The sequence below is a fragment of the Ambystoma mexicanum genome, chromosome 14 (genome assembly GCF_040938575.1).
Source record: "Ambystoma mexicanum isolate Mex_15411 chromosome 14, UKY_AmexF1_1, whole genome shotgun sequence".
Classification (NCBI taxonomy): Eukaryota; Metazoa; Chordata; class Amphibia; order Caudata; family Ambystomatidae; genus Ambystoma; species Ambystoma mexicanum.
Window position 1 is genome coordinate 659,963,585 of NC_090940.1, and position 24,615 is coordinate 659,988,199.

Sequence of the window (24,615 nt, forward strand, 5' to 3'; positions counted from 1 at the left end):
TCTGCACCTACAATGTATCTACAATGCCTCCTAGCAATGAAAATGTGTGCCTGCACCTATAATGTATCTACAACGCCTCCTGCACCTACAATGTATCTACAATGCCACCTACCATGTATCTACAACGCCTCCTAGCAACGGTGATGAATGTATGCCTGCACCTACGATGTATCTACAACGCCTCCTAGCAAAGGTGATGAATGTGTGTCTGCGCCTACAATGTATCTACAACGCCTTCTAGCAATGGTGATGAATGTGTGCCTGCACCTACAATGTATCTACAAGGCCTCCTAGCAATGGTGATGAATGTGTGCCTGCACCTACAATGTATCTACAACGCCTCCTAGCAATGGTGATGAATGTGTGCCGGCACCTACAATGTATCTACAAGGCCTCCTAGCAATGGTGATGAATGTGTGCCTGCACCTACAATGTATCTACAAGGCCTCCTAGCAATGATGATGAATGTGTGCCTGCACCTACGATGTATCTACAACGCCTCCTAGCAAAGGTGATGAATGTGTGCCAGCACCTACAATGTATCTACAACGCATCCTAGCAATGGTGATGAATGTGTGCCTGCCCCTACAATGTATCTACAAGGCCTCCTAGCAATGGTGATGAATGTGTGCCTGCACCTACAATGTATCTACGACGCCTCCTAGCAATGTTGATGAATGTGTGCCTGCACCTACAATGTATCTACAAGGCCTCCTAGCAATGGTGATGAATGTGTGCCTGCACCTACAATGTATCTACAAGGCCTCCTAGCAATGGTGATGAATGTGTGCCTGCACCTACAATGTATCTACAACGCCTCCTAGCAATGACAATGTGTGCCTGCACCTATAATGTATCTACAACGCCTCCTGCACCTACGATGTATCTACAATGCCACCTACCATGTATCTACAACGCCTCCTAGCAATGGTGATGAATGTGTGCCTGCACCTACGATGTATCTACAACCCCTCCTAGCATAGGTGATGAATGTGTGCTGGCACCTACAATGTATCTACAACGCCTCCTAGCAATGGTGATGAATGTGTGCCTGCACCTACAATGTATCTATGATGCCTCCTAGGAATGGTGATGAATGTATGCCGGCACCTACAATGTATCTACAATGCCTCCTAGAAATGTTGATGAATGTGTGCCTGCACCTACAATGTATCTACAACGCCTCCTAGCAATGGTGATGAATGTGTGCCTGCACCTACAATGTATCTACAACGCCTCCTAGCAATGGTGATGAATATGTGTCTGCACCTACAATGTTTCTACAACGCCTCCTAGCAATGACAATGTGTGCCTGCACCTATAATGTATCTACAACGCCTCCTGCACCTACGATGTATCTACAATGCCACCTACCATGTATCCACAACGCCTCCTAGCAATGTTGATGAATGTGTGCCTGCACCTACGATGTATCTACAACGCCTCCTAGCATAGGTGATGAATGTGTGCCGGCACCTACAATGTATCTACAACGCCTCCTAGCAATGGTGATGAATGTATGCCTGCACCTACGATGTACCTACAACGCCTCCTAGCAATGGCGATGAATGTGTGCCTGCACCTACAATGTATCTAGAATGCCTCCTAGAAATGGTGATGAATGTATGCCGGCACCTACAATGTATCTACAATGCCTCCTAGAAATGTTGATGAATGTGTGCCTGCACCTACAATGTATCTACAACGCCTCCTAGAAATGTTGATGAATGTATGCCTGCACCTACAATGTATCTACAATGCCTCCTAGAAATGTTGATGAATGTGTGCCTGCACCTACAATGTATCTACAACGCCTCCTAGAAATGTTGATGAATGTGTGCCTGCACCTACAATGTATCTACAACGCCTCCTAGCAATGATGATGAATGTGTGCCTGCACCTACAATGTATCTACAACGCCTCCTAGCAATGGTGATGAATGTGTGTCTGCACCTACAATGTATCTACAATGCCTCCTGCACCTACGATGTATCTACAATGCCACCTACCATGTATCTACAACGCCTCCTAGCAATGGTGATGAATGTATGCCTGCACCTACGATGTACCTACAACACCTCCTAGCAAAGGTGATGAATGTGTGCCTGTGCCTACAATGTATCTATAACGCCTCCTAGCAATGGTGATGAATGTGTGCCTGCACCTACAATGTATCTACAAGGCCTCCTAGCAATGGTGATGAATGTGTGCCTGCACCTACAAATTATCTACAACACCTCCTAGCAATGGTGATGAATGTGTGCCGGCACCTACAATGTATCTACAAGGCCTCCTAGCAATGGTGATGAATGTGTGCCTGCACCTACAATGTATCTACAAGGCCTCCTAGCAATGATGATGAATGTGTGCCTGCACCTACGATGTATCTACAACGCCTCCTAGCAAAGGTGATGAATGTGTGCCAGCACCTACAATGTATCTACAACGCATCCTAGCAATGGTGATGAATGTGTGCCTGCACCTACAATGTATCTACAAGGCCTCCTAGCAATGGTGATGAATGTGTGCCTACACCTACAATGTATCTACAACGCCTCCTAGCAATGGTGATGAATATGTGTCTGCACCTACAATGTATCTACAACGCCTCCTAGCAATGACAATGTGTGCCTGCACCTATAATGTATCTACAACGCCTCCTGCACCTACAATGTATCTACAATGCCACCTACCATGTATCTACAACGCCTCCTAGCAATGTTGATGAATGTGTGCCTGCACCTACAATGTATCTACAACGCCTCCTAGCATAGGTGATGAATGTGTGCCGGCACATACAATGTATCTACGACGCCTCCTAGCAATGGTGATGAATGTGTGCCTGCACCTACAATGTATCTACGACGCCTCCTAGGAATGGTGATGAATGTATGCCGGCACCTACAATGTATCTACAATGCCTCCTAGAAATGTTGATGAATGTGTGCCTGCACCTACAATGTATCTACAACGCCTCCTAGAAATGTTGATGAATGTATGCCTGCACCTACAATGTATCTACAACGCCTCCTAGAAATGTTGATGAATGTGTGCCTGCACCTACAATGTATCTACAACGCCTCCTAGAAATGTTAATGAATGTGTGCCTGCACCTACAATGTATCTACAACGCCTCCTAGAAATGATGATGAATGTGTGCCTGCACCTACAATGTATCTACAACGCCTCCTAGCAATGGTGATGAATGTGTGCCTGCACCTACAATGTATCTACAACGCCTCCTAGCAATGTCGATGAATATGTGTCTGCACCTACAATGTATCTACAATGCCTCCTAGCAATGACAATGTGTGCCTGCACCTATAATGTATCTACAACGCCTCCTGCACCTACAATGTATCTACAATGCCACCTACCATGTATCTACAACGCCTCCTAGCAACGGTGATGAATGTATGCCTGCACCTACGATGTATCTACAATGCCTCCTAGCAAAGGTGATGAATGTGTGCCTGCGCCTACAATGTATCTACAACGCCTTCTAGCAATGGTGATGAATGTGTGCCTGCACCTACAATGTATCTACAAGGCCTCCTAGCAATGGTGATGAATGTGTGCCTGCACCTACAATGTATCTACAACGCCTCCTAGCAATGGTGATGAATGTGTGCCGGCACCTACAATGTATCTACAAGGCCTCCTAGCAATGGTGATGAATGTGTGCCTGCACCTACAATGTATCTACAAGGCCTCCTAGCAACGATGATGAATGTGTGCCTGCACCTACGATGTATCTACAACGCCTCCTAGCAAAGGTGATGAATGTGTGCCAGCACCTACAATGTATCTACAACGCATCCTAGCAATGGTGATGAATGTGTGCCTGCCCCTACAATGTATCTACAAGGCCTCCTAGCAATGGTGATGAATGTGTGCCTGCACCTACAATGTATCTACGACGCCTCCTAGCAATGTTGATGAATGTGTGCCTGCACCTACAATGTATCTACAAGGCCTCCTAGCAATGGTGATGAATGTGTGCCTGCACCTACAATGTATCTACAAGGCCTCCTAGCAATGGTGATGAATGTGTGCCTGCACCTACAATGTATCTACAACGCCTCCTAGCAATGACAATGTGTGCCTGCACCTATAATGTATCTACAACGCCTCCTGCACCTACGATGTATCTACAATGCCACCTACCATGTATCTACAACGCCTCCTAGCAATGGTGATGAATGTGTGCCTGCACCTACGATGTATCTACAACCCCTCCTAGCATAGGTGATGAATGTGTGCTGGTACCTACAATGTATCTACAACGCCTCCTAGCAATGGTGATGAATGTGTGCCTGCACCTACAATGTATCTATGATGCCTCCTAGGAATGGTGATGAATGTATGCCGGCACCTACAATGTATCTACAATGCCTCCTAGAAATGTTGATGAATGTGTGCCTGCACCTACAATGTATCTACAACGCCTCCTAGCAATGGTGATGAATGTGTGCCTGCACCTACAATGTATCTACAACGCCTCCTAGCAATGGTGATGAATGTGTGCCTGCACCTACAATGTATCTACAAGGCCTCCTAGCAATGGTGATGAATGTGTGCCTGCACCTACAATGTATCTACAACGCCTCCTAGCAATGAAAATGTGTGCCTGCACCTATAATGTATCTACAACGCCTCCTGCACCTACGATGTATCTACAATGCCACCTACCATGTATCTACAACGCCTCCTAGCAATGGTGATGAATGTGTGCCTGCACCTACGATGTATCTACAACCCCTCCTAGCATAGGTGATGAATGTGTGCCTGCACCTACGATGTATCTACAACGCCTCCTAGCAATGGTGATGAATGTGTGCCTGCACCTACAATGTATCTATGATGCCTCCTAGGAATGGTGATGAATGTATGCCGGCACCTACAATGTATCTACAATGCCTCCTAGAAATGTTGATGAATGTGTGCCTGCACCTACAATGTATCTACAACGCCTCCTAGCAATGGTGATGAATGTGTGCCTGCACCTACAATGTATCTACAACGCCTCCTAGCAATGGTGATGAATATGTGTCTGCACCTACAATGTTTCTACAACGCCTCCTAGCAATGACAATGTGTGCCTGCACCTATAATGTATCTACAACGCCTCCTGCACCTACGATGTATCTACAATGCCACCTACCATGTATCCACAACGCCTCCTAGCAATGTTGATGAATGTGTGCCTGCACCTACGATGTATCTACAACGCCTCCTAGCATAGGTGATGAATGTGTGCCGGCACCTACAATGTATCTACAACGCCTCCTAGCAATGGTGATGAATGTGTGCCTGCACCTACAATGTATCTACGATGCCTCCTAGGAATGGTGATGAATGTATGCCGGCACCTACAATGTATCTACAATGCCTCCTAGAAATGTTGATGAATGTGTGCCTGCACCTACAATGTATCTACAACGCCTCCTAGAAATGTTGATGAATGTATGCCTGCACCTACAATGTATCTACAACGCCTCCTAGAAATGTTGATGAATGTGTGCCTGCACCTACAATGTATCTACAACGCCTCCTAGAAATGATGATGAATGTGTGCCTGCACCTACAATGTATCTACAACGCCTCCTAGCAATGGTGATGAATGTGTGCCTGCACCTACAATGTATCTACAACGCCTCCTAGCAATGGTGATGAATATGTGTCTGCACCTACAATGTATCTACAATGCCTCCTAGCAATGACAATGTGTGCCTGCACCTATAATGTATCTACAACGCCTCCTGCACCTACAATGTATCTACAATGCCACCTACCATGTATCTACAACGCCTCCTAGCAATGGTGATGAATGTATGCCTGCACCTACGATGTATCTACAACGCCTCCTAGCAAAGGTGATGAATGTGTGCCTGCGCCTACAATGTATCTACAACGCCTCCTAGCAATGGTTATGAATGTGTGCCTGCACCTACAATGTATCTACAAGGCCTCCTAGCAATGGTGATGAATGTGTGCCTGCACCTACAATGTATCTACACGCCTCCTAGCAATGGTGATGAATGTGTGCCGGCACCTACAATGTATCTACAAGGCCTCCTAGCAATGGTGATGAATGTGTGCCTGCACCTACAATGTATCTACAAGGCCTCCTAGCAATGATGATGAATGTGTGCCTGCACCTACGATGTAGCTACAACGCCTCCTAGCAAAGGTGATGAATGTGTGCCAGCACCTACAATGTATCTACAACGCATCCTAGCAATGACAATGTGTGCCTGCACCTATAATGTATCTACAACGCCTCCAGCACCTACAATGTATCTACAATGCCACCTACCATGTATCTACAACGCCTCCTAGCAATGGTGATGAATGTATGCCTGCACCTACGATGTATCTACAACGCCTCCTAGCAAAGGTGATGAATGTGTGCCTGCGCCTACAATGTATCTACAACGCCTCCTAGCAATGGTTATGAATGTGTGCCTGCGCCTACAATGTATCTACAACGCCTCCTAGCAATGGTTATGAATGTGTGCCTGCACCTACAATGTATCTACAACGCCTCCTAGCAAAGGTGATGAATGTGTGCCTGCACCTACAATGTATCTACAACGCCTCCTAGCAATGGTGATGAATATGTGTCTGCACCTACAATGTATCTACAACGCCTCCTAGCAATGACAATGTGTGCCTGCACCTATAATGTATCTACAACGCCTCCTGCACCTACAATGTAGCTACAATGCCACCTACCATGTATCTACAACGCCTCCTAGCAATGTTGATGAATGTGTGCCTGCACCTACGATGTATCTACAACGCCTCCTAGCATAGGTGATGAATGTGTGCCGGCACATACAATGTATCTACAACGCCTCCTAGCAATGGTGATGAATGTGTGCCTGCACCTACAATATATCTACGACGCCTCCTAGGAATGGTGATGAATATATGCCGGCACCTACAATGTATCTACAATGCCTCCTAGAAATGTTGATGAATGTGTGCCTGCACCTACAATGTATCTACAACGCCTCCTAGAAATGTTGATGAATGTATGCCTGCACCTACAATGTATCTACAACGCCTCCTAGAAATGTTGATGAATGTATGCCTGCACCTACAATGTATCTACAACGCCTCCTAGAAATGTTGATGAATGTGTGCCTGCACCTACAATGTATCTACAACGCCTCCTAGAAATGATGATGAATGTGTGCCTGCACCTACAATGTATCTACAACGCCTCCTAGCAATGGTGATGAATGTGTGCCTGCACCTACAATGTATCTACAACGCCTCCTAGCAATGGTGATGAATATGTGTCTGCACCTACAATGTATCTACAATGCCTCCTAGCAATGACAATGTGTGCCTGCACCTATAATGTATCTACAACGCCTCCTGCACCTACAATGTATCTACAATGCCACCTACCATGTATCTACAACGCCTCCTAGCAACGGTGATGAATGTATGCCTGCACCTACGATGTATCTACAACGCCTCCTAGCAAAGGTGATGAATGTGTGCCTGCGCCTACAATGTATCTACAACGCCTTCTAGCAATGGTGATGAATGTGTGCCTGCACCTACAATGTATCTACAAGGCCTCCTAGCAATGGTGATGAATGTGTGCCTGCACCTACAATGTATCTACAACGCCTCCTAGCAATGGTGATGAATGTGTGCCGGCACCTACGATGTATCTACAAGGCCTCCTAGCAATGGTGATGAATGTGTGCCTGCACCTACAATGTATCTACAAGGCCTCCTAGCAATGATGATGAATGTGTGCCTGCACCTACGATGTATCTACAACGCCTCCTAGCAAAGGTGATGAATGTGTGCCAGCACCTACAATGTATCTACAACGCATCCTAGCAATGGTGATGAATGTGTGCCTGCCCCTACAATGTATCTACAAGGCCTCCTAGCAATGGTGATGAATGTGTGCCTGCACCTACAATGTATCTACGACGCCTCCTAGCAATGTTGATGAATGTGTGCCTGCACCTACAATGTATCTACAAGGCCTCCTAGCAATGGTGATGAATGTGTGCCTGCACCTACAATGTATCTACAAGGCCTCCTAGCAATGGTGATGAATGTGTGCCTGCACCTACAATGTATCTACAACGCCTCCTAGCAATGACAATGTGTGCCTGCACCTATAATGTATCTACAACGCCTCCTGCACCTACGATGTATCTACAATGCCACCTACCATGTATCTACAACGCCTCCTAGCAATGGTGATGAATGTGTGCCTGCACCTACGATGTATCTACAACCCCTCCTAGCATAGGTGATGAATGTGTGCTGGCACCTACAATGTATCTACAACGCCTCCTAGCAATGGTGATGAATGTGTGCCTGCACCTACAATGTATCTATGATGCCTCCTAGGAATGGTGATGAATGTATGCCGGCACCTACAATGTATCTACAATGCCTCCTAGAAATGTTGATGAATGTGTGCCTGCACCTACAATGTATCTACAACGCCTCCTAGCAATGGTGATGAATGTGTGCCTGCACCTACAATGTATCTACAACGCCTCCTAGCAATGGTGATGAATATGTGTCTGCACCTACAATGTTTCTACAATGCCTCCTAGCAATGACAATGTGTGCCTGCACCTATAATGTATCTACAACGCCTCCTGCACCTACGATGTATCTACAATGCCACCTACCATGTATCCACAACACCTCCTAGCAATGTTGATGAATGTGTGCCTGCACCTACGATGTATCTACAACGCCTCCTAGCATAGGTGATGAATGTGTGCCGGCACCTACAATGTATCTACAACGCCTCCTAGCAATGGTGATGAATGTATGCCTGCACCTACGATGTACCTACAACGCCTCCTAGCAATGGCGATGAATGTGTGCCTGCACCTACAATGTATCTACAATGCCTCCTAGAAATGGTGATGAATGTATGCCGGCACCTACAATGTATCTACAATGCCTCCTAGAAATGTTGATGAATGTGTGCCTGCACCTACAATGTATCTACAACGCCTCCTAGAAATGTTGATGAATGTATGCCTGCACCTACAATGTATCTACAATGCCTCCTAGAAATGTTGATTAATGTGTGCCTGCACCTACAATGTATCTACAACGCCTCCTAGAAATGTTGATGAATGTGTGCCTGCACCTACAATGTATCTACAACGCCTCCTAGCAATGATGATGAATGTGTGCCTGCACCTACAATGTATCTACAACGCCTCCTAGCAATGGTGATGAATGTGTGTCTGCACCTACAATGTATCTACAATGCCTCCTGCACCTACGATGTATCTACAATGCCACCTACCATGTATCTACAACGCCTCCTAGCAATGTTGATGAATGTATGCCTGCACCTATGATGTACCTACAACACCTCCTAGCAAAGGTGATGAATGTGTGCCTGTGCCTACAATGTATCTATAACGCCTCCTAGCAATGGTGATGAATGTGTGCCTGCACCTACAATGTATCTACAAGGCCTCCTAGCAATGGTGATGAATGTGTGCCTGCACCTACAAATTATCTACAACACCTCCTAGCAATGGTGATGAATGTGTGCCGGCACCTACAATGTATCTACAAGGCCTCCTAGCAATGGTGATGAATGTGTGCCTGCACCTACAATGTATCTACAAGGCCTCCTAGCAATGATGATGAATGTGTGCCTGCACCTACGATGTATCTACAACGCCTCCTAGCAAAGGTGATGAATGTGTGCCAGCACCTACAATGTATCTACAACGCATCCTAGCAATGGTGATGAATGTGTGCCTGCACCTACAATGTATCCACAAGGCCTCCTAGCAATGGTGATGAATGTGTGCCTACACCTACAATGTATCTACAATGCCTCCTAGCAATGTTGATGAATGTTTGCCTGCACCTACAATGTATCTACAAGGCCTCCTAGCAATGGTGATGAATGTGTGCCTGCACCTACAATGTATCTACAAGGCCTCCTAGCAATGGCGATGAATGTGTGCCTGCACCTACAATGTATCTACAACGCCTCCTAGCAATGGTGATGAATGTTTGCCTGCACCTGTGATGTATCTACGACACCTCCTAGCAATGGTGATGAAGGTGTGCCGGCACCTACAATGTATCTACAACGCCTCCTAGCAATGGTGATGAATGTGTGCTTGCACCTACAATGTATGTACAACGCCTCCTAGCAATGGTGATGAATATGTGTCTGCACCTACAATGTATCTACAACGCCTCCTAGCAATGGTGATGAATGTGTGCCTGCACCTACAATGTATCTACAACGCCTCCTAGCAATGTTGATTAATATGTGTCTGCACCTACAATGTATCTACAACGCCTCCTAGCAATGACAATGTGTGCCTGCACCTATAATGTATCTACAACGCCTCCTGCACCTACGATGTATCTACAATGCCACCTACCATGTATCTACAACGCCTCCTAGCAATGGTGATGAATGTGTGCCTGCACCTACGATGTATCTACAACGCCTCCTAGCATAGGTGATGAATGTGTGCCGGCACCTACAATGTATCTACAACGCCTCCTAGCAATGGTGATGAATGTGTGCCTGCACCTACAATGTATCTACAATGACTCCTAGGAATGGTGATGAATGTATGCCGGCACCTACAATGTATCTACAATGCCTCCTAGAAATGTTGATGAATGTGTGCCTAGACCTACAATGTATCTACAACGCCTCCTAGAAATGTTGATGAATGTATGCCCGCACCTACAATGTATCTACAACGCCTCCTAGAAATGTTGATGAATGTATGCCTGCACCTACAATGTATCTACAACGCCTCCTAGATATCTTGATGAATGGTTGCCTGCACCTACAATGTATCTACAACGCCTCCTAGAAATGTTGATGAATGTGCACCTACAATGTATCTACAACGCCTCCTAGCAATGGTGATGAATGTGTGCCTGCACCTACAATGTATCTACAAGGCCTCCTAGCAATGGTGATGAATGTGTGCCTGCACCTACAATGTATCTACAATGCCTCGTAGCAATGTTGATGAATGTGTGCCTGCACCTACAATGTATCTACAAGGCCTCCTAGCAATGGTGATGAATGTGTGCCTGCACCTACAATGTATCTACAAGGCCTCCTAGCAATGGTGATGAATGTGTGCCTGCACCTACAATGTATCTACCAGGCCTCCTAGCAATGGTGATGAATGTGTGCCTGCACCTACAATGTATCTACAACGCCTCCTAGCAATGGTGATGAATGTGTGCCTGCACCTGTGATGTATCTACGACGCCTCCTAGCAATGGTGATGAATGTGTGCCTGCACCTTCAATGTATCTACAATGCCTCCTAGCAATGACAATGTGTGCCTGCACCTATAATGTATCTACAACGCCTCCTGCACCTACGATGTAGCTACAATGCCACCTACCATGTATCTACAATGCCTCCTAGCAATGGTGATGAATGTGTGCCTGCACCTAAAATGTATCTACAACGCCTCCTAGCAATGGTGATGAATCTGTGCCTGCACCTATGATGTATCTACGATGCCTCCTAGCAATGGTGATGAATGTGTGCCTGCACCTACAATGTATCTACAACGCCTCCTAGCAATGACAATGTGTGCCTGCACCTATAATGTATCTACAACGCCTCCTGCACCTACGATGTATCTACAATGCCACCTACCATGTATCTACAACGCCTCCTAGCAATGGTGATGAATGTGTGCCTGCACCTACGATGTATCTACAATGCCTCCTAGCATAGGTGATGAATGTGTGCCGGCACCTACAATGTATCTACAACGCCTCCTAGCAATGGTGATGAATGTGCTTCTGCACCTAACACATATCTACAACGCCTCCTAGCCATGGTGATGAATGTGTGCTTGCACCTACAATGTATCTACAACGCCTCCTAGCAATGGTGATGAATGTGTGCCTGCACCTACAATGTATCTACAAGGCCTCCTAGCAATGGTGATGAATGTGTGCCTGCACCTACAATGTATCTACAATGCCTCGTAGCAATGTTGATGAATGTGTGCCTGCACCTACAATGTATCTACAAGGCCTCCTAGCAATGGTGATGAATGTGTGCCTGCACCTACAATGTATCTACAAGGCCTCCTAGCAATGGTGATGAATGTGTGCCTGCACCTACAATGTATCTACCAGGCCTCCTAGCAATGGTGATGAATGTGTGCCTGCACCTACAATGTATCTACAACGCCTCCTAGCAATGGTGATGAATGTGTGCCTGCACCTGTGATGTATCTACGACGCCTCCTAGCAATGGTGATGAATGTGTGCCTGCACCTTCAATGTATCTACAATGCCTCCTAGCAATGACAATGTGTGCCTGCACCTATAATGTATCTACAACGCCTCCTGCACCTACGATGTAGCTACAATGCCACCTACCATGTATCTACAATGCCTCCTAGCAATGGTGATGAATGTGTGCCTGCACCTACGATGTATCTACAATGCCTCCTAGCATAGGTGATGAATGTGTGCTGGCACCTACAATGTATCTACAAGGCCTCCTAGCAATGGTGATGAATGTGTGCCTGCACCTACCATGTATCTACAACGCCTCCTAGCCATGGTGATGAATGTGTGCCTGCACCTACAATGTATCTACGACGCCTCCTAGGAATGGTGATGAATGTGTGCCTGCACCTACAATGTATCTACAACGTGTGCCTGCACCTACAATGTATCTACAACGCCTCCTAGCAATGGTGATGAATGTGTGCCTGCACCTACAATATATCTACAACGCCTCCTAGCAATGGTGATGAATATGTGTCTGAACCTACAATGTATCTACAACGCCTCCTAGCAATGACAATGTGTGCCTGCACCTATAATGTATCTACAACGCCTCCTGCACCTACGATGTATCTACAATGCCACCTACCATGTATCTACAACGCCTCCTAGCAATGGTGATGAATGTGTGCCTGCACCTACGATGTATCTACAACGCGCCCTAGCATAGGTGATGAATGTGTGCCGGCACCTACAATGTATCTACAACGCCTCCTAGCAATGGTGATGAATGTGGGCCTGCACCTACAATGTATCTACAACGCCTCCTAGCAATGATGATGAATGTGTGCCTGCACCTACAATGTATCTACAACGCCTCCTAGCAATGGTGATGAATGTGTGTCTGCACCTACAATGTATCTACAATGCCTCCTGCACCTACGATGTATCTACAATGCCACCTACCATGTATCTACAACGCCTCCTAGCAATGTTGATGAATGTATGCCTGCACCTATGATGTACCTACAACACCTCCTAGCAAAGGTGATGAATGTGTGCCTGTGCCCACAATGTATCTATAACGCCTCCTAGCAATGGTGATGAATGTGTGCCTGCATCTACAATGTATCTACAAGGCCTCCTAGCAATGGTGATGAATGTGTGCCTGCACCTACAAATTATCTACAACACCTCCTAGCAATGGTGATGAATGTGTGCCGGCACCTACAATGTATCTACAAGGCCTCCTAGCAATGGTGATGAATGTGTGCCTGCACCTACAATGTATCTACAAGGCCTCCTAGCAATGATGATGAATGTGTGCCTGCACCTACGATGTATCTACAACGCCTCCTAGCAAAGGTGATGAATGTGTGCCAGCACCTACAATGTATCTACAACGCATCCTAGCAATGGTGATGAATGTGTGCCTGCACCTACAATGTATCCACAAGGCCTCCTAGCAATGGTGATGAATGTGTGCCTACACCTACAATGTATCTACAACGCCTCCTAGCAATGTTGATGAATGTTTGCCTGCACCTACAATGTATCTACAAGGCCTCCTAGCAATGGTGATGAATGTGTGCCTGCACCTACAATGTATCTACAAGGCCTCCTAGCAATGGCGATGAATGTGTGCCTGCACCTACAATGTATCTACAACGCCTCCTAGCAATGGTGATGAATGTTTGCCTGCACCTGTGATGTATCTACGACACCTCCTAGCAATGGTGATGAAGGTGTGCCGGCACCTACAATGTATCTACAACGCCTCCTAGCAATGGTGATGAATGTGTGCTTGCACCTACAATGTATGTACAACGCCTCCTAGCAATGGTGATGAATATGTGTCTGCACCTACAATGTATCTACAACGCCTCCTAGCAATGGTGATGAATGTGTGCCTGCACCTACAATGTATCTACAACGCCTCCTAGCAATGACAATGTGTGCCTGCACCTATAATGTATCTACAACGCCTCCTGCACCTACGATGTATCTACAATGCCACCTACCATGTATCTACAACGCCTCCTAGCAATGGTGATGAATGTGTGCCTGCACCTACGATGTATCTACAACGCCTCCTAGCATAGGTGATGAATGTGTGCCGGCACCTACAATGTATCTACAACGCCTCCTAGCAATGGTGATGAATGTGTGCCTGCACCTACAATGTATCTACAATGACTCCTAGGAATGGTGATGAATGTATGCCGGCACCTACAATGTATCTACAATGCCTCCTAGAAATGTTGATGAATGTGTGCCTAGACCTACAATGTATCTACAACGCCTCCTAGAAATGTTGATGAATGTATGCCCGCACCTACAATGTATCTACAACGCCTCCTAGAAATGTTGATGAATGTATGCCTGCACCTACAATGTATCTACAACGCCTCCTAGATATGTTGATGAATGGTTGCCTGCACCTACAATGTATCTACAACGCCTCCTAGAAATGTTGATGAATGTGTGCCTGCACCTACAATGTATCTACAATGCCTCCTAGCAATGGTGATGAATGTGTGCCTGCACCTACAATGTATCTACAACGCCTCCTAGCAATGGTGATGAATATGTGTCTGCACCTACAATGTATCTACAACGCCTCCTAGCAATGACAATGTGTGCCTGCACCTATAATGTATCTACAACGCCTCCTGCACCTACGATGTATCTACAATGCCACCTACCATGTATCTACAACGCCTCATAGCAATGGTGATGAATGTATGCCTGCACCTACGATGTATCTACAACGCCTCCTAGCAAAGGTGATGAATGTGTGCCTGCACCTACAATGTATCTACAACGCCTCCTAGCAATGGTGATGAATGTGTGCCTGCACCTACAATGTATCTACAAGGCCTCCTAGCAATGGTGATGAATGTGTGCCTGCACCTACAATGTATCTACAACGCCTCCTAGCAATGGTGATGAATGTGTGCCGGAACCTACAATGTATCTACAAGGCCTCCTAGCAATGGTGATGAATGTGTGCCTGCACCTATGATGTATCTACAAGGCCTCCTAGCAATGATGATGAATGTGTGCCTGCACCTATGATGTATCTACAACGCCTCCTAGCAAAGGTGATGAATGTGTTGCGGCACCTACAATGTATCTACAACGCATCCTAGCAATGGTGATGAATGTGTGCCTGCACCTACAATGTATCTACAAGGCCTCCTAGCAATGGTGATGAATGTGTGCCTGCATCTACAATGTATCTACAAGGCCTCCTAGCAATGGTGATGAATGTGTGCCTGCACCTACAATGTATCTACAAGGCCTCCTAGCAATGGTGATGAATGTGTGCCTGCACCTACAATGTATCTACAAGGCCTCCTAGCAATGGTGTTGAATGTGTGCCTGCACCTGTGATGTATCTACGACGCCTCCTAGCAATGGTGATGAATGTGTGCCTGCACCTACAATGTATCTACAATGCCTCCTAGCAATGACAATGTGTGCCTGCACCTATAATGTATCTACAACGCCTCCTGCACCTACGATGTAGCTATAATGCCACCTACCATGTATCTACAACGCCTCCTAGCAATGGTGATGAATGTGTGCCTGCACCTACGATGTATCTACAATGCCTCCTAGCATAGGTGATGAATGTGTGCCGGCACCTGCAATGTATCTACAACGCCTCCTAGCAATGGTGATGAATGTGTGCCTGCACCTACCACGTATCTACAACGCCTCCTAGCCATGGTGATGAATGTGTGCCTGCACCTACAATGTATCTACAACGCCTTCTAGGAATGGTGATGAATGTGTGCCTGCACCTACAATGTATCTACAAGGCCTCCTAGCAATGGTGATGAATGTGTGCCTGCACCTACAATGTATCTACAAGGCCTCCTAGCAATGGTGATTAATGTGTGCCTGCACCTACAATGTATCTACAAGGCCTCCTAGCAATGGTGATGAATGTGTGCCTGCACCTACAATGTATCTACAAGGCCTCCTAGCAATAGTGATGAATGTGTGCCTGCACCTAAAATGTATCTACAACGCCTCCTAGCAATGGTGATGAATTTGTGCCTGCACCTATGATGTATCTACGATGCCTCCTAGCAATGGTGATGAATGTGTGCCTGCACCTACAATGTATCTACAAGGCCTCCTAGCAATGGTGATGAATGTGTGCCTGCACCAACAATGTATCTACAACGCCTCCTAGCAATGGTGATGAATGTGTGCCTGCACCTATGATGTATCTACGACGCCTCCTAGCAATGGTGATGAATGTGTGCCTGCACCTACAATGTATCTACAACGCCTCCTAGCAATGACAATGTGTGCCTGCACCTATAATGTATCTACAACGCCTCCTGCACCTACGATGTATCTACAATGCCACCTACCATGTATCTACAACGCCTCCTAGCAATGGTGATGAATGTGTGCCTGCACCTACGATGTATCTACAATGCCTCCTAGCATAGGTGATGAATGTGTGCCGGCACCTACAATGTATCTACAACGCCTCCTAGCAATGGTGATGAATGTGCTTCTGCACCTACAATGTATCTACAACGCCTCCTAGCAATGGTGATGAATATGTGTCTGCACCTACAATGTATCTACAACGCCTCCTGCACCTACGATGTATCTACAATGCCACCTACCATGTATCTACAATGCCTCATAGCAATGGTGATGAATGTATGCCTGCACCTACGATGTATCTACAACGCCTCCTAGCCATGGTGATGAATGTGTGCTTGCACCTATAATGTATCTACAACGCCTCCTAGCAATGGTGATGAATGTGTGCCTGCACCTACAATGTATCTACAAGGCCTCCTAGCAATGGTGATGAATGTGTGCCTGCACCTACAATGTATCTACAATGCCTCGTAGCAATGTTGATGAATGTGTGCCTGCACCTACAATGTATCTACAAGGCCTCCTAGCAATGGTGATGAATGTGTGCCTGCACCTACAATGTATCTACAAGGCCTCCTAGCAATGGTGATGAATGTGTGCCTGCACCTACAATGTATCTACCAGGCCTCCTAGCAATGGTGATGAATGTGTGCCTGCACCTACAATGTATCTACAACGCCTCCTAGCAATGGTGATGAATGTGTGCCTGCACCTGTGATGTATCTACGACGCCTCCTAGCAATGGTGATGAATGTGTGCCTGCACCTTCAATGTATCTACAATGCCTCCTAGCAATGACAATGTGTGCCTGCACCTATAATGTATCTACAACGCCTCCTGCACCTACGATGTAGCTACAATGCCACCTACCATGTATCTACAATGCCTCCTAGCAATGGTGATGAATGTGTGCCTGCACCTAAAATGTATCTACAACGCCTCCTAGCAATGGTGATGAATCTGTGCCTGCACCTATGATGTATCTACGATGCCTCCTAGCAATGGTGATGAATGTGTGCCTGCACCTACAATGTATCTACAACGCCTCCTAGCAATGACAATGTGTGCCTGCACCTATAATGTATCTACAACGCCTCCTGCACCTACGATGTATCTACAATGCCACCTACCATGTATCTACAACGCCTCCTAGCAATGGTGATGAATGTGTGCCTGCACCTACGATGTATCTACAATGCCTCCTAGCATAGGTGATGAATGTGTGCCGGCACCTACAATGTATCTACAACGCCTCCTAGCAATGGTGATGAATGTGCTTCTGCACCTAACACGTATCTACAATGCCTCCTAGCCATGGTGATGAATGTGTGCTTGCACCTACAATGTATCTACAACGCCTCCTAGCAATGGTGATGAATGTGTGCCTGCACCTACAATGTATCTACAAGGCCTCCTAGCAATGGTGATGAATGTGTGCCTGCACCTACAATGTATCTACAATGCCTCGTAGCAATGTTGATGAATGTGTGCCTGCACCTACAATGTATCTACAAGGCCTCCTAGCAATGGTGATGAATGTGTGCCTGCACCTACAATGTATCTACAAGGCCTCCTAGCAATGGTGATGAATGTGTGCCTGCACCTACAATGTATCTACCAGGCCTCCTAGCAATGGTGATGAATGTGTGCCTGCACCTACAATGTATCTACAACGCCTCCTAGCAATGGTGATGAATGTGTGCCTGCACCTGTGATGTATCTACGACGCCTCCTAGCAATGGTGATGAATGTGTGCCTGCACCTTCAATGTATCTACAATGCCTCCTAGCAATGACAATGTGTGCCTGCACCTATAATGTATCTACAACGCCTCCTGCACCTACGATGTAGCTACAATGCCACCTACCATGTATCTACAATGCCTCCTAGCAATGGTGATGAATGTGTGCCTGCACCTACGATGTATCTACAATGCCTCCTAGCATAGGTGATGAATGTGTGCTGGCACCTACAATGTATCTACAAGGCCTCCTAGCAATGGTGATGAATGTGTGCCTGCACCTACCACATATCTACAACGCCTCCTAGCCATGGTGATGAATGTGTGCCTGCACCTACAATGTATCTACAACGCCTCCTAGCAATGACAATGTGTGCCTGCACCTATAATGTATCTACAACGCCTCCTGCACCTACGATGTATCTACAATGCCACCTACCATGTATCTACAACGCCTCCTAGCAATGGTGATGAATGTGTGCCTGCACCTACGATGTATCTACAACGCGCCCTAGCATAGGTGATGAATGTGTGCCGGCACCTACAATGTATCTACAACGCCTCCTAGCAATGGTGATGAATGTGTGCCTGCACCTACAATGTATCTACAATGCCTCCTAGGAATGGTGATGAATGTATGCCGGCACCTACAATGTATCTACAATGCCTCCTAGAAATGTTGATGAATGTGTGCCTAGACCTACAATGTATCTACAACGCCTCCTAGAAATGTTGATGAATGTATGCCCGCACCTACAATGTATCTACAACGCCTCCTAGAAATGTTGATGAATGTATGCCTTCACCTACAATGTATCTACAACGCCTCCTAGATATGTTGATGAATGATTGCCTGCACCTACAATGTATCTACAACGCCTCCTAGAAATGTTGATGAATGTGTGCCTGCACCTACAATGTATCTACAATGCCTCCTAGCAATGGTGATGAATGTGTGCCTGCACCTACAATGTATCTACAACGCCTCCTAGCAATGGTGATGAATATGTGTCTGCACCTACAATGTATCTACAACGCCTCCTGCACCTACGATGTATCTACAATGCCACCTACCATGTATCTACAACGCCTCATAGCAATGGTGATGAATGTATGCCTGCACCTACGATGTATCTACAACGCCTCCTAGCAAAGGTGATGAATGTGTGCCTGCACCTACAATGTATCTACAACGCCTCCTAGCAATGGTGATGAATGTGTGCCTGCACCTACAATGTATCTACAAGGCCTCCTAGCAATGGTGATGAATGTGTGCCTGCACCTACAATGTATCTACAACGCCTCCTAGCAATGGTGATGAATGTGTGCCGGAACCTACAATGTATCTACAAGGCCTCCTAGCAATGGTGATGAATGTGTGCCTGCACCTACGATGTATCTACAAGGCCTCCTAGCAATGATGATGAATGTGTGCCTGCACCTATGATGTATCTACAACGCCTCCTAGCAAAGGTGATGAATGTGTTGCGGCACCTACAATGTATCTACAACGCATCCTAGCAATGGTGATGAATGTGTGCCTGCACCTACAATGTATCTACAAGGCCTCCTAGCAATGGTGATGAATGTGTGCCTGCACCTACAATGTATCTACGACGCCTCCTAGCAATGTTGATGAATGTGTGCCTGCACCTACAATGTAGTTACAAGGCCTCCTAGCAATGGTGATGAATGTGTGCCTGCACCTACAATGTATCTACAAGGCCTCCTAGCAATGGTGATGAATGTGTGCCTGCACCTACAATGTATCTACAAGGCCTCCTAGCAATGGTGATGAATGTGTGCCTGCACCTACAATGTATCTACAAGGCCTCCTAGCAATGGTTTTGAATGTGTGCCTGCACCTGTGATGTATCTATGACGCCTCCTAGCAATGGTGATGAATGTGTGCCTGCACCTACAATTTATCTACAATGCCTCCTAGCAATGACAATGTGTGCCTGCACCTATAATGTATCTACAACGCCTCCTGCACCTACGATGTAGCTACAATGCCACCTACCATGTATCTACAACGCCTCCTAGCAATGGTGATGAATGTGTGCCTGCACCTACGATGTATCTACAACGCCTCCTAGCATAGGTGATGAATGTGTGCCGGCACCTACAATGTATCTACAACGCCTCCTAGCAATGGTGATGAATGTGTGCCTGCACCTACCACGTATCTACAACGCCTCCTAGCCATGGTGATGAATGTGTGACTGCACCTACAATGTATCTACAACGCCTTCTAGGAATGGTGATGAATGTGTGCCTGCACCTACAATGTATCTACAAGGCCTCCTAGCAATGGTGATGAATGTGTGCCTGCACCTACAATGTATCTACAAGGCCTCCTAGCAATGGTGATGAATGTGTGCCTGCACCTACAATGTATCTACAAGGCCTCCTAGCAATGGTGATGAATGTGTGCCTGCACCTACAATGTATCTACAAGGCCTCCTAGCAATAGTGATGAATGTGTGCCTGCACCTACGATGTATCTACAACGCCTCCTAGCAATGGTGATGAATCTGTGCCTGCACCTATGATGTATCTACAATGCCTCCTAGCAATGGTGATGAATGTGTGCCTGCACCTACAATGTATCTACAACGCCTCCTAGCAATGACAATGTGTGCCTGCACCTATAATGTATCTACAACGCCTCCTGCACCTACGATGTATCTACAATGCCACCTACCATGTATCTACAACGCCTCCTAGCAAAGGTGATGAATGTGTGCCTGCACCTACGATGTATCTACAACGCCTCCTAGCATAGGTGATTAATGTGTGCCGGCACCTACAATGTATCTACAACGCCTCCTAGCAATGGTGATGAATGTGCTTCTGCACCTAACACGTATCTACAACGCCTCCTAGCCATGGTGATGAATGTGTGCTTGCACCTACAATGTATCTACAACGCCTCCTAGCAATGGTGATGAATGTGTGCCCGCACCTACAATGTATCTACAAGGCCTCCTAGCAATGGTGATGAATGTGTGCCTGCACCTACGATGTATCTACAACGCCTCCTAGCAAAGGTGATGAATGTGTGCCGGCACCTACAATGTATCTACAACGCCTCCTAGCAATGGTGATGAATGTGTGCCTGCACCTACAATGTATCTACAAGGCCTCCTAGCAATGGTGATGAATGTGTGCCTGCACCTACAAAGTATCTACGACGCCTCCTAGCAATGTTGATGATTGTGTGCCTGCACCTACAATGTATCTACAAGGCCTCCTAGCAATGGTGATGAATGTGTGCCTGCACCTACAATGTATCTACAAGGCCTCCTAGCAATGGTGATGAATGTGTGCCTGCACCTAGAATGTATCTACAGGGCCTCCTAGCAATGGTGATGAATGTGTGCCTGCACCTACAATGTATCTACAACGCCTCCTAGCAATGGTGATGAATGTGTGCCTGCACCTGTGATGTATCTACGACGCCTCCTAGCAATGGTGATGAATGTGTGTCTGCACCTACAAGGTATCTACAATGCCTCCTAGCAATGACAATGTGTGCCTGCACCTATAATGTATCTACAACGCCTCCTGCACCTACGATGTAGCTACAATGCCACCTACCATGTATCTACAACGCCTCCTAGCAATGGTGATGAATGTGTGCCTGCACCTACGATGTATCTACAACGCCTCCTAGCATAGGTGATGAATGTGTGCTGGCACCTACAATGTATCTACAACGCCTCCTAGCAATGGTGATGAATGTGTGCCTGCACCTACCACGTATCTACAACGCCTCCTAGCCATGGTGATGAATGTGTGCCTGCACCTACAATGTATCTACAACGCCTCCTAGCAATGGTGATGAATATGTGTCTGCACCTACAATGTATCTACAACGCCTCCTAGCAATGACAATGTGTGCCTGCACCTATAATGTATCTACAACGCCTCCTGCACCTACAATGTAGCTACAATGCCACCTACCATGTATCTACAACGCCTCCTAGCAATGTTGATGAATGTGTGCCTGCACCTACGATGTATCTACAACGCCTCCTAGCATAGGTGATGAATGTGTGCCGGCACATACAATGTATCTACAACGCCTCCTAGCAATGGTGATGAATGTGTGCCTGCACCTACAATATATCTACGACGCCTCCTAGGAATGGTGATGAATATATGCCGGCACCTACAATGTATCTACAATGCCTCCTAGAAATGTTGATGAATGTGTGCCTGCACCTACAATGTATCTACAACGCCTCCTAGAAATGTTGATGAATGTATGCCTGCACCTACAATGTATCTACAACGCCTCCTAGAAATGTTGATGAATGTATGCCTGCACCTACAATGTATCTACAACGCCTCCTAGAAATGTTGATGAATGTGTGCCTGCACCTACAATGTATCTACAACGCCTCCTAGAAATGATGATGAATGTGTGCCTGCACCTACAATGTATCTACAACGCCTCCTAGCAATGGTGATGAATGTGTGCGTGCACCTACAATGTATCTACAACGCCTCCTAGCAATGGTGATGAATATGTGTCTGCACCTACAATGTATCTACAATGCCTCCTAGCAATGACAATGTGTGCCTGCACCTATAATGTATCTACAACGCCTCCTGCACCTACAATGTATCTACAATGCCACCTACCATGTATCTACAACGCCTCCTAGCAACGGTGATGAATGTATGCCTGCACCTACGATGTATCTACAACGCCTCCTAGCAAAGGTGATGAATGTGTGCCTGCGCCTACAATGTATCTACAACGCCTTCTAGCAATGGTGATGAATGTGTGCCTGCACCTACAATGTATCTACAAGGCCTCCTAGCAATGGTGATGAATGTGTGCCTGCACCTACAATGTATCTACAACGCCTCCTAGCAATGGTGATGAATGTGTGCCGGCACCTACGATGTATCTACAAGGCCTCCTAGCAATGGTGATGAATGTGTGCCTGCACCTACAATGTATCTACAAGGCCTCCTAGCAATGATGATGAATGTGTGCCTGCACCTACGATGTATCTACAACGCCTCCTAGCAAAGGTGATGAATGTGTGCCAGCACCTACAATGTATCTACAACGCATCCTAGCAATGGTGATGAATGTGTGCCTGCCCCTACAATGTATCTACAAGGCCTCCTAGCAATGGTGATGAATGTGTGCCTGCACCTACAATGTATCTACGACGCCTCCTAGCAATGTTGATGAATGTGTGCCTGCACCTACAATGTATCTACAAGGCCTCCTAGCAATGGTGATGAATGTGTGCCTGCACCTACAATGTATCTACAAGGCCTCCTAGCAATGGTGATGAATGTGTGCCTGCACCTACAATGTATCTACAACGCCTCCTAGCAATGACAATGTGTGCCTGCACCTATAATGTATCTACAACGCCTCCTGCACCTACGATGTATCTACAATGCCACCTACCATGTATCTACAACGCCTCCTAGCAATGGTGATGAATGTGTGCCTGCACCTACGATGTATCTACAACCCCTCCTAGCATAGGTGATGAATGTGTGCTGGCACCTACAATGTATCTACAACGCCTCCTAGCAATGGTGATGAATGTGTGCCTGCACCTACAATGTATCTATGATGCCTCCTAGGAATGGTGATGAATGTATGCCGGCACCTACAATGTATCTACAATGCCTCCTAGAAATGTTGATGAATGTGTGCCTGCACCTACAATGTATCTACAACGCCTCCTAGCAATGGTGATGAATGTGTGCCTGCACCTACAATGTATCTACAACGCCTCCTAGCAATGGTGATGAATATGTGTCTGCACCTACAATGTTTCTACAATGCCTCCTAGCAATGACAATGTGTGCCTGCACCTATAATGTATCTACAACGCCTCCTGCACCTACGATGTATCTACAATGCCACCTACCATGTATCCACAACACCTCCTAGCAATGTTGATGAATGTGTGCCTGCACCTACGATGTATCTACAACGCCTCCTAGCATAGGTGATGAATGTGTGCCGGCACCTACAATGTATCTACAACGCCTCCTAGCAATGGTGATGAATGTATGCCTGCACCTACGATGTACCTACAACGCCTCCTAGCAATGGCGATGAATGTGTGCCTGCACCTACAATGTATCTACAATGCCTCCTAGAAATGGTGATGAATGTATGCCGGCACCTACAATGT